The following is a 12,504-nucleotide window of genomic DNA, read 5'->3' on the forward strand; positions in this document are numbered from 1 at the left end:
TGCCACAAATGCTGTCAGTTGAGCTTAACTTGCATTGAACCTGGAATATTCCTTTAAGAACCACTGATATAAGTGAGACCAGACTTGTTGTCACACTTTTTACTCCAGTAAATATTTCTCAGTGTATGTTTATTTGAGAAAGTCAGTTTCTACATAGCCACATATCTTGAAATCTTCAAGGCTACAAAAAGATTAACATTTTAACCGTTTTTGTTCAAAAAAAAAAAAAAAAAAAAGACACATGTTGTCACACTGGTAAACTGTCACAGTGGAACCCGCCATTAAATTAGTGGTATAGGTTTAATGTGAAAATGGGAAACATGTGAACATTGTATCAGTTACAATTACTTATTGCAACTGATACATTTTATACATGAATTAAATTTAAACACCTGGACAAGCCTGATTATAACAGCACGTGACCTGACTTTTATGAATAATAACCTTTTTCCTTAGAACACATTTAAACCTTTCATAGAAAAAAAATGCTTTATAATATAGCTGACCCTTGTCTTAATGTAAGCCTGTGTTGTTTGATATCATAAGGAGTAAATATTGAACAAAAGTAACTGTGTGCTCTCATAAAGTGGTTGGGAATAGCAGTGCAAAATGCCAGGTTAGGAGTCGTCACGGAAACCCTCCATACACAGGGTGGGGCCCTTTGTGCCAGAAACGGCTGAGTGGAGGAGAGCCTGAATGAAGAATTAATCCCACACCAGTGCATCTCAAAGCCCCATCGCTGCCAAAAGCCAAGTGCTCATTCCCATGTGCTGGTCATTATTTCATCCATTCAAGAGTCAATAGGTCTACACCCCCACCACCCCTCTACTCGCACACACATGCACTCATGAACATTCCAAAAACATCGCAGTCTATTTAAATCATCAACATATGGAGATATAAGTGCCCTGCATGGGTTTACCATTCATTAGGAAAAAAGTTATTGTTTATTTACATCATCAACATTATTATAATTTTATGGTTATTAAATAGTGAGCCTCTAACCTCAATATTCCAAAGTAATTGGATGCTCACTGCAAATAAATAATAATAATAATAATAATAATAATAATAATAATAAAAGTTATAATAATAATAATTCTTAAGCAAGTCTTGTTTTCCAGTGAAAATAAATGAAATATTCTTAAAACAAGATATATTTACTTGAATGGCAAAATATATTGTTTTCATAGAAAACAAGATGTCTTGTATTAAAAGTACTGTTCTATAATCGGATTGTTTTTTATTTTTTAAGGACAAAACTTTTACAATTTTGCTAGATCAATGCTTAAAACTAGGGAAAAACACTTCATTAAAAATTCAACTGAATTCGGGATATATTGTCTAAAAACAATTATTGTACAAAATGTAGCTTTTCAAGTCTTGTTTAATATACTGTATGTTTAGATATTTTTACTGGAACACAAAATACCAATTAAAATAGGAAGCTAACAGAAAATGGACACAAATTTTGAAACTTTTCAAGTTGTTTCAAGATATTGGATGTCTTAACTACTAAGAACGGACATGAATACCTCAATAACACCCAACCTCCCATATACAAACACATAGACAAGCACATACAAATACATTTCCATGCAGGCTTATATACACATTCATTCATGTTCACATACCAACTCATTTAAAACAATGAGTAGCTCTTATAATGAGTGGGGGGTTGATGCCGATGGCTGGTTCTTTCTTAACACATTTAAATGTACCCCCACTTCACCTTTATGGAGAGCAACAACACCCCTCTCGCTTCCCAAAGAAGCACACTTCTCTTTATTTTCTCTTTCATCAACACTTGAAACAATACATATCCTCTGTGGCAAGGGTGACACACAGGACACCTTATTTGGGAGCAGCAGATGTGCTGTCTTAACATTTGCCTGATTTGTCTACATAAGCATATATTTTAATAATAATAGTAATGATGTTTTTTCATAAAATAAAATAAAAAAACTTAAAAATTAGGGTTCCCACACTTTTTTTGATCTATGGATTTCTTTTCCAGTTGTTTGTGATTTTTTTTTTTACAAATCATTTATAAGCTATCCTATTTTTGTCTCTTTCACTTCCTCCTTTTTCTTTTTGTCATTTCTTGGTCCCATCATAGTCATAATCATCATAACTGAATATTATAAATTAATAAAAGTCCCCAGCAGAGGGCAGTCTGTTGTGCCTCTTGACAAGTCTAATATAATTATGTTTTCAAATTTCATACTTGGGATGTAACTAAATGTTCAAGATTGGGGCAGATAAAAGTAATGGAATCTGCCATAAAAAAAAAAAATAAAAAAAAAATGTACACAGCTCTCTGGGAAAATTGATTCTGATTGTTCAGTTGCTGAACTCTACAGTCAAAAAAAAGTTTTATTTTTTATTTTTTATTTTTTTTTGTAAAATGACAATTAAACTGTATATTTGACCATTGTTCCTGGCAACCAAATTCCCACACTGTGCTAGTTTTATGTCTCTCATATCACTGCAATCACACAATACAAATTATTTCGACTCAGTTGTCAAATGATTTATTATTAACTAAGTAGTCATGTAATATATGGCATAGGTTTTTGAAAAGAAAGAGTTTTTAAGCATTGTGTATCAAAATTAAGTGCCCCAATGGAGCATGTAGATGTTATACTGTTTCTTATGCTCAACAACAGTATCAAGACTTGGTTATGCAATATTATCTTTATGTTAATGAGCACTGTATACAGATGCTTAAACAAATAGTTTTCACAGTAGATGCCTGTGTCTAGAGATTGTAGATATTATTAACCAAACAAAGATGCTTGTGTTGTATAATGCTTGTATCCAGAAGCATATGTCATACAGTTTATGCACACATATCTGATTGTATATGTGAGAGTGCATGCATATGTGTGTGTGTGTTCATGCAAGTGTCCGCTGCAGCTGTGCAAAGCTGTGATCTGAGGCAGGCTTTTGCTTGCTGTGAAAATATTATTGCAAGTGTTTATTATTACAGCACTGAGAGACAGTGCGAGTGTTGTGTGCCGTGCGGGCCATTCAAAGTGGCTGTACACCAGGAGTGTGTGAGTGTGTTTTCTTTCTTTTTTTTTTTGGTCATTCCTTCTGTTCCCACCGACAAGCCCCCAGTGAGGTACGGTGCATTGTGGGTAGTGGGGAGGTCTATTGGAGTTGATTAGTTCCGGCTGAGTCTCAGATAGAGTTCTGACAGGCCGGAGAAACAAGCTCACAGCAGGAACGTCCCCCTCCTCATGCACACCCTTGCCCTCTCCAACAGACAATAGAACCAGCATGACAAGAGCTTTTTAAAACACTCCACTCCTCTGTCTGTCACACACATGTGGACACACATACACACCCTATAACTATCATATTTTGTACAACAGAGCTGGCTTGACAGGAGCTGTGTAAAGTGTTCTGATAGAGTGATGGCTTATTTTATTTTTTTTACCAGAACACAGAATGATCTTAATGTTTCTTAATCACTACATTCTGCATAGAAAAAGCACTATGATTTTGTTTAATTATTAGTGGTGCTAACTAAGGTAAGTATTATGATTACTATTACTAATACTTAGGGTTAGGGAAAACCACTTACCCAAATTATTAAACTTTGGCATATAAGTTTTTTTATAATGAGACTATGATTTAAAAAAAAAAAAAAAAAAACAACAAAGGAGGGACTCTCAAGCTTTGTCTAGCGACCAGGGGCCAGATTCACAAAACAATCTTAAGAAAAAAAAATCTTCATAACTACTATTTTCTCCCTATTTTTTAAAAGTTACAAATATTTTGTATTTCCAAAAGCCACGTCCACACTATGTTTTCTTTTTAGCTTTGATTTTGCTACGTTTATGACTATCATCCACACTAGAATGGCATTATCCTCCACTGAAAATTGAGACTTTCGAAAACGCTCTCCATTACTGCTTACTTTGAAAAACGATGACGTTAAAAATCTGGAAACAGAGGTTTCAAATTGAAATGGATTAGTGTGGACATGGCCAAAAAGTTATTGCCTATGGCTGCTTCTCAATGCTAACAACGCAAAGAAAACAGGTCTTGCCTAGCTACATTGAAAGAACAAACTCGAAAAGACAGATGGACATAGAACACATCTATGCAAGTTTATTGAGATGTGCTGCGATATGATTCAACAACACTGTATCTTTTTTTTCAGCGGTGGATGATGATGTTGAGCCCACAAGCCCACAAGAGGGTCAAAAAAGCATAAGAACCTACACTGAGAGAATTTGTACTTACGATAATTTTTTAAAGCCGAAACATACTCTATGCAAGTACATGAGTGCAGATGCTTCTAGCTACCCAAGCTCAAATTTGTGCATTGTTGTGTTTCAAAATATGCCAGACCACAATCCATAACACAACATAAGTACAGTACGTGTTGCATTTTTAAAGTTCCCAAAAGTGGAGCTATATTGGACATTAGTGTTAACTGTCTGCATCTATTGGTGAGTTTTCTCTCTCAAGTCAACTACTGTCATGTCGGAGCAACAGTTTGAAGAGAATATTGTTGAGCAAGCAAGTTAAAGTCAATATATTTATAGCAACTTACCTGAAATATAACACAAAAGGACATGAAGGCAGCATAAAAGTAATCCACACTACTCCAGTGGCTAAATCCATGTCTTCAGAAGCAATATGATAGGTCCGGTTGAGAAACAGATCAATATTTATGTCCTTTTTTACTATCAATCTCCACTTTCACTTTCACATTCTTCTTCTTTTGTTTTTGGCAATTTGCATTCTTGGTGCATATCACCACCTACTGAGTAGGAAAATATTGATCTGTTTCTCACCCACATCTATCATATCGCTTCTGAAGACATGAATTTAACTATTGGAGTCTTATGGATTACTTTTATTCTGATTTTATGTGCTTTTTGGAGCTTAAAAATTTTGGTCACCATTCACTTGCATTATATGGAACTACAGAGCTGAAATATTCTTCAAAAAATCTTTGTCTGTGTTCTGCAGAAGAAAGAAAGTCATACACATCTGCGATGGCATGAGGTTGAGTAAATGATGAAAAAAATTTTTTTTTGGGTGAACTGTCCCTTTACTGAGGCCACAGGAACGTGAGAACACACAATAAGCATGTTCAACAGAACCACGCATTGACAATGCATTGACCAAGTGCTTGCATCTGCGTACTTGTACCTTTGTAAATTATGTTTTTGGCCTTACAAACATCTTATAATTTATCTTAAGAACTTTCTTCAATTTATTCTTAGGAATATTTTTGCCCCAGAATATCATATAGGTTTAGTGGTGGGCTCTATTTACTTGGGCCAGTAAGCAACCACTTGGCAACCACCCAGAATGCCCTAGCAACCACATAGCAACTCCCTAGCAACCGCGTTCAAAAAAACACCACAAACACCTTAGTAGCTGCAAAGCAGTGCCCTGGCCACCACCAACAACTCTGAAGAATTGTGGTGATAAATTTTGCACAGGCAAGCATCACAGACATACTCATCAGAATATATATTTTTTTAACTAGTTAAATTGAATTGTTATATACATTTTTATTAAAATATCTGTAGTTTCGAATGTGTTCTGTGAAATACTTACAATTTTTTCCTTAAGCACTTTGCCAAGCTGATGCAAAAACACACAATTCAATAGGCATACAGTACATATAATCCACAGCACTGTTTATATAGCCAGTTAATGCAAACCACTATATAGAGCAACACTCTACCCCTTCTCTGAAAAATAACATCCCCTCACTAAGCCACACAATGTAGCTAACCAGCTCTTAACTACACTGCTCAGTTCAGCATGCCAGCATATCCCACCATGGTGCACTCCAGTGGCAAACAACATCAACATCTCCCTGCCCCATTTTTCTCACCTCTCTTACTTTATTTTACCTCTCTACTCTCTCTCATTGCCCTTTCCCTGCATTCTTCTCTCTGTTCTCGCTCTCCACACATAATTGATTAAGGGCCACTTCCATAAATCAATTTGGTATGGGCATCAGTCAGTAATGAATGGGGGAAGCCCCCCTCTGAGCGTCCAGTATTAATCCAGCACAGCAGGCTCTTCCACTCAAAACTCTTGTCTTTTTTCTTCTTCTCTCTCTCTATGCTTTTTTTTCTTTTTTTTTTTCACAACACACTCATACAAACTAGACACAAATGCCAAAAAACACACTCTACGAGCTCAGAGGGGAGCTACCTCTCATCCTGAATGAAGAAAGACAGAGAGAGGGATGAGATGAAAGGATGGAAAAATGAACAGACAGGCATTTGAAAGAGAGAACATGTGGTAAGAACCAGTGATGGCAGAGCAGAAAAAGAGTCATGGCAGGAGTATGTGCACACACACACACACACACACACACACACACACACACACACACACACACACACACATGTTGGTGTAGCTATCCTTATGAGGACTCTCCATAGACATAATGGTTTTTATACTGTACAAACTCTAGATTCTATCCCTTAACCCTAACCCTACCCCTAAACCTAACCCTCACAAAACACTTTCTGCATTTTTACATTTTCAAAAACAAATTGTTTAGTATGTTTTTTTTTTTTAAGCGATTTGAATTATGGGGATACTAGAAATGTCCTCATAAACCACATTTATAGCATAATACCCTTGTAATTACCAGTTTGCAACCTAAAAAAATGTCCTCGTAAACCACCCAAACCCGCACACACACACACACACACACACACACTCCTTGACTCACAAACAGCCCCGCAATGTTCAAATGAAAACCAAGATTTGCTTTCTTTTTTTTTTTTAAATTAAATGTGTTTATTGATTCATAGATATATAACAAAGAAAAACACAACATATATACATTGAATCAGCATTTAACATTTAGCCCCCACAATTACCCCTCCCCCTCCCCAATCACCAATCCCACTCTGACCCCCAACGAACACCCCTGTGGCCACATATAAGAATATACACACACACGCACACACATAAATTTATTTAATTTTTTTAAGTAAAAAAAATAAATAAAAAAAATTTAAAAAAAATTATATATATATATATATATATATATATATATATAAAATCATACATAATTAAAACTAAACTTCTCTCTCCACAGCCCCTCCCCGAGAGCCCCTAAAAATGCTAAATAATTGTCCCATTCGCTATCAAACAAATCCCAAAACCCCAGCCTTCTACTTGACACCTCCTTGAAAGCTGCCACCCTCCCCATCTCCGCACACCACTCCGGAAATGAGGGCGCTCCATCCGACTTCCATCCGCTTAAAATAACCTGCCTACCAATCATAACACTGGTCAGAACCCAATTTTTTATGTGTTTATCCCCCATATTGATGACCGCCTCATCACCCAAAACACAGAGTCTGGGGCAAAATAAAATTTGAGTGCCCAATACGTCACATATAAAACTCTGAACCTTCAACCAAAATTCTTGGATCTTAACACACCACCAAAAAACATGGGTTGTGTCTCCATCTTCTGATTGGCATCGCCAGCAGGTGGGTGTGTCTTTAAGACCAAGGCTATACAATCTAGGGGGGGTCCAATAGAATCGATGTAAAATCTTTATTTGCATAAGGCGCACCCTTGCATCTCTAGATGCAGACTTGACCTTTTTTAGAATCCTAGCCCACACTCCCTCCTCCAATACCAAGTTTAAATCTTTCTCCCATAATCTCTTGATAGATGTTAAAGCTCCGTCCCCCAGACTCTGAATTAGTAGGGAGTAATACACTGATGCCTCATGACCTTTTCCAAAAGCAGTAATCACCACTCCCAGAGTTACTGCCACTTTAGGGGGGTTTAAACTGTAGTAACCCCCCTCACAATCCACTCTGACCAGCAGAAAGGGGATTTATTAATACTTAATTTAGGGTTCAGCCATATGCTCGAGGCAACATTTAAATAAATGTCCGAATTAAACACTCTGGATACTTTTGCCCATACTGAGTGCAAATGCGAGATAATGGGGTGTAATTTAACTTCTCCGATTAGTTTGATAGAAAGGCTTTGTAATGGCGAAATAGGGGCAAGAACTTCCTGTTCAATACAAAACCAGGGAGGGGCTCTCTCAGGTGGAAGTGACCAATGAGCCAAATGTCTGAGACTGAATGCATAATAATAAAACAAAATCTTGGGTAGGCCTAGCCCACCTTTGTCAATCGGCCTATGTAACTGTGGCAGCGGGGGCGTGGTCAAGCATCCGTCCAGAGAGAGAGAAAGCGGTACACCTGAGCTAGATTATGTCTAACACCTGTCTCTAATTCCAGTGAGCATGGGTAGAGCAGCATAGAAGTGTCCACACAACCAGCAGAGAGGGAGAGAGAGTCTGAGTCCAGAAGTCTAATCGTGAAGCTAAGGAGTTGTTTTGTAAAGCTGAGTTGTTATTGTGAAACTGATGAACTTTGTGTATCTGTAAACCAGGAAGTTGCCAAGTAAAGAGCCTTACCTGTGTCTGGTGAAACCTGCTTCCCTGTGTCCTCCTTCCCTCTTCCTGTGAAATTCGTTACACTGGTGCCGAAACCCGGGATCAATTGAAGTATGCCCCATGGAGTCCCCCCCGTTGGCAGAAATCCTCAAGTCCTTCACCAGCCTACACCAGTCCCACCAACATTCCCTGCTTGAGCTGGGAAAAGACCAAGACTGTAGTTTCTTCGAGATTCTACGAGCTCAAGCAGAGGACCAGCATGCGATCCGGAGCCTCCTCAGCCAGGAGACCCCAGACACAACATCCCCCATGCCTCCACACATGCTCCTGAAGATGGGGGCGGCAGATAATCCAGAGGTGTTCCTTGACCTCTTTGAGCGCACCGCCAAGATCTGGGGCTGGCTGCGCAGCCAATGCTCATCCTGTTGCTGTCCGGGGAAGCCCAGCTCGCAGCACAACAACTGCCAGCGGCTAGTTTCCTGGCTTACGAGGACCTGAAGAAGTCCATCCTGCAGCGGGTTGGCCGTAGTCTGGAGCAGAATCGCCAGCTCTTCCGTGGCATGAAGCTGGAGAGGACCGGCCGCCCATTCGCCTTCACCCAACGGCTCCGGGACACCTGCCGGAAATGGCTGCTGGCAGGGGATCACGATGTCGAGGGAGTGATCGATCAGGTGGTACTTGAGCAGCTAGTCCATCGGCTACCACGAGGAATGGCGGAATGGGTCCAGTGCCACCGCCAGGCATCTCTGGAGGAGGCTGTCCAATTGGCGGAGGACCATATGGCAGCGTACCCGAGGGCGGAAGAGCCCTCCCAATCTCTCTCCCCTCCCCCTATGTTTTCCCCGTTCTCTTCCCCCTCCCCTCTTCTATCTCACTCTGCTCTCTCCCCAGAGCCCGTTCCTGCCCAACAGAATTGAAGAGTCCCGCCACCGAAGCCTATACCCCGTGTGTGGGGGTTTGCACCCCCCCAGCATCTACAGTGCCCCACCGCTCTCCCCCTCAGGTGGAGGTGTCCACCGACGCAGGTGCGGGCGTGGTGCCAGGGTCAGTCTGCTGGAGTTGCAGGGATATGGGACACTTCCAGGATCAATGCCCTGTGATGGAGGTGGGGACGGTGGTCCGGATTAATTACCCCGTGGTGACCCTTGTGATCAAATTTCGAGGAACAAAACATAGAGTGGAGGCTGTAGTTGGTTCCCATCTCACCCATTCGCTGATTTTGGGAATAATTGGCCAGAATTCAGAAATATATTAAAGGGAATATGCGTGGATGGGTCCTGCACAAAAGCGATGAGATGTGAAATGTGCAATGCTCTGGAAGGGGAGGCGGAGCCGGGGCCATCTTCGTCAGCTCCACGTCAGGATGACATGAGGGGGGAGAGGCTGCAGCCCCTCCCATCCTCAGGGGATTTCCCAAGTGGCAAGGACCCTTTGAGGTCACACGACGAGTAGGGGATCTCGATTATGAGGTTAAGCGAACCGATAGAGGGGGCGCACGTCAAATATATCACCTCAACCTCCTGAAATTATGGAGGGAGGCGGTCCCTGTGACGTTGGCTATGGTAGTTCTGGAGAGGGCGGAGCTCGGGCCGGAGGTGAATACAAAACCCAATCATATCACCCCGGTCACTTGCGGAGACCACCTCTCACCGTATCAAGTCGCAGAGGTTGCCAAGTTGCAACAGGAGTTTGCAGACGTGTTTTCCCTTCTACCGGGTCGTACAAACCTCATACAGCACCACATCGAGACCAATCCCTTCTGATTGCCCGAGCACAAAAAGAAAATTGTTCCTGAAGAATTGGATGCAATGCTCGATATGGGGATATTAGAGGAATCCCACAGCGATTGGTCCAGCCTGGTTGTTCTAGTTCCTATGAGTGATGGGTCTGTACCGTTCTGTGTGGATTATAGAAAAGTCAATGCGGTGTCTAAATTTGATGCCTACCCAATGCCTCGTGTTGATGAGTTACTTGATCGGTTGGGCACTGCTCGATTTTATTCGACATTGGATTTGACAAAGGATTATTGGCAGATCCCCTTGACACCAATTTCCAGTGAAAAACAGCCTTCTCCACACCGTTTGGTTTACACCAAATTGTGACGCTTCCATTCGGTTTGTTTGTGGCTCCGGCCAGGTTTCAGTGCCTCATGGACCGAATCCTCAGTCCACATTTGGCTTGCGCCGCTGCCTATTTGGATGATATCATCATTTATAGCAATGATTGGCATATGCAGCACCTGAGGGTGGTTCTGAGGTCGCTGATACAGGCGAGCTCACAGCAAACCCCAAGAAGTGCACGATTAGGCGGGTGGAGGTACGGTATCTGGGGTTCCACTTGGGCCACAGGCAGGTGCGCCCCTAAATTAACAAGACAGTGGCGATTGCGACCTGCCCGAGACCCAAGACCAAAAAGAGGGTGAGACAGTTCCTGGGGCTGGCTGGCTCTTATAGGATATTTGTGCCTAATTATTTGGACGTCACCAGCCCACTGACTGATCTCATTATAAAGGGAGCTCCAGACCCGGTCCAGTGGACAAAGCAGTGTCAACAGGCGTTTACGCAGGTTAAAGCCGCACTTTGCGGGGGGCCGCTTTAACATGCACCTAATTTCTCTCTCCCTTTTGTATTGCAGACAGATGCTTCAGACAGGGGGCTGGGGGACGTACTCTTGCAGGTAGTGGAGGGGGAGGAGCGCCCGGTGTTGTACATCAACTGCAAGCTCTCCTTGAGAGAAACAAAGTACAGCACCGTGGAAAAGGAGTGTCTCGCCATCAAGTGGGCGGTCCTCACTCTCCGGTACTGCCTGCTGGGGTGGGCCTTCACCTTCTACTCAGATCACAGTCCACTCCAATGGCTCCACCGCATGAAGGATACCAACGCACGGATCACCCGGTGGTATCTGGCTCTCAAGCCCTTTAAATTCAAGGTGGTCCACAGACCGGGGGCGCAGATTGCTGTCGCCGACATGGGGGGGGGGGGTTGGTAGACAGGCTGGATGTCTCCCCGGCCTGAGTCGGGCGGTAGGGATATGTGGCAGCAAAGGCGTGGTCGAGCGTCTGTCCGGAAAGCGGTAAGGGCACTTACACCTGAGCGATTATGTCTAACACCTGTCTCTAATTCCAGTGAGCATGGAGAGAGCGGCATATAAGTGGCCACGCCACCAGCAGAGAGGGAGAGAGAGACTGAGTCCAGAAGTCGGATCGTGAAGCTAATGAGTTGTTTTGTAAAGCTGAGTCTGCTGTTGATTGAACAAACAGTAAGTCCCGCCCCCCAACTCACGCAATTGGTTGAGTCAATGGTGTTATGTTGGGCTTGACGGGTCGCTCAAAACAAACAGAGGAATTTTTATAGTGCCAGAGAGACTCTGGGGGGAATTCACTAAGAATGAATTTCCCGGTAAAAGCATTGTTTTTTTGCATGCGCTGCCTGTGCTTGTTAAGCCCCAAATTCCCCAGATCAGGGAACTGCATAAACGCACCCACAAAATCACTGCTGAATGCAATTTGCATGCGCAATTATTTCTGATGTTGCAGGCCAATTTTGAGAGCTATATGTGACTCTCCTGTTCTACCCGCTCCATACGGGACTTGAACCCCCATCTCCGGCATGGGAGGCAGGTGCGCTAACAAGGAGGCTAAAGGATACAGCCTCTAGTGTCAGTCGCTAGTGCACTTCTTGAGGTCAGGAGAGTGAGGTTTATACACATTGCACAGCTATCTATAAGCTGGCTCCCTTTTCATATATATACAGCAGAGGATGCACCAGACCACCGTGATATGAAACACTCTGCCGGGACTGTACATCATCACTGTGATCCAGACACCTGTACCATCTCTTTCAAATGCCGAAAGTGTGTTTGACTTCACTGCGCATCACATTAATCACACATTATTAGATGAATTACTGCTGATATGATCGGCTGAAAATGTTCACAAACATCTCTTTTAAATCAAATACATTTTTACTGCCTGCTTTCTTTCACCGCAGTAGCGCAATCTAAATTGTGGCAGGTAATTTTTGTGAATGAAGCAAAATCTACAATGAGCCTTATTTACATAGAAAGGAGGTGTGGAA

Source organism: Myxocyprinus asiaticus, chromosome 41 (genome assembly GCF_019703515.2).
Source record: "Myxocyprinus asiaticus isolate MX2 ecotype Aquarium Trade chromosome 41, UBuf_Myxa_2, whole genome shotgun sequence".
Lineage (NCBI taxonomy): Eukaryota > Metazoa > Chordata > Actinopteri > Cypriniformes > Catostomidae > Myxocyprinus > Myxocyprinus asiaticus.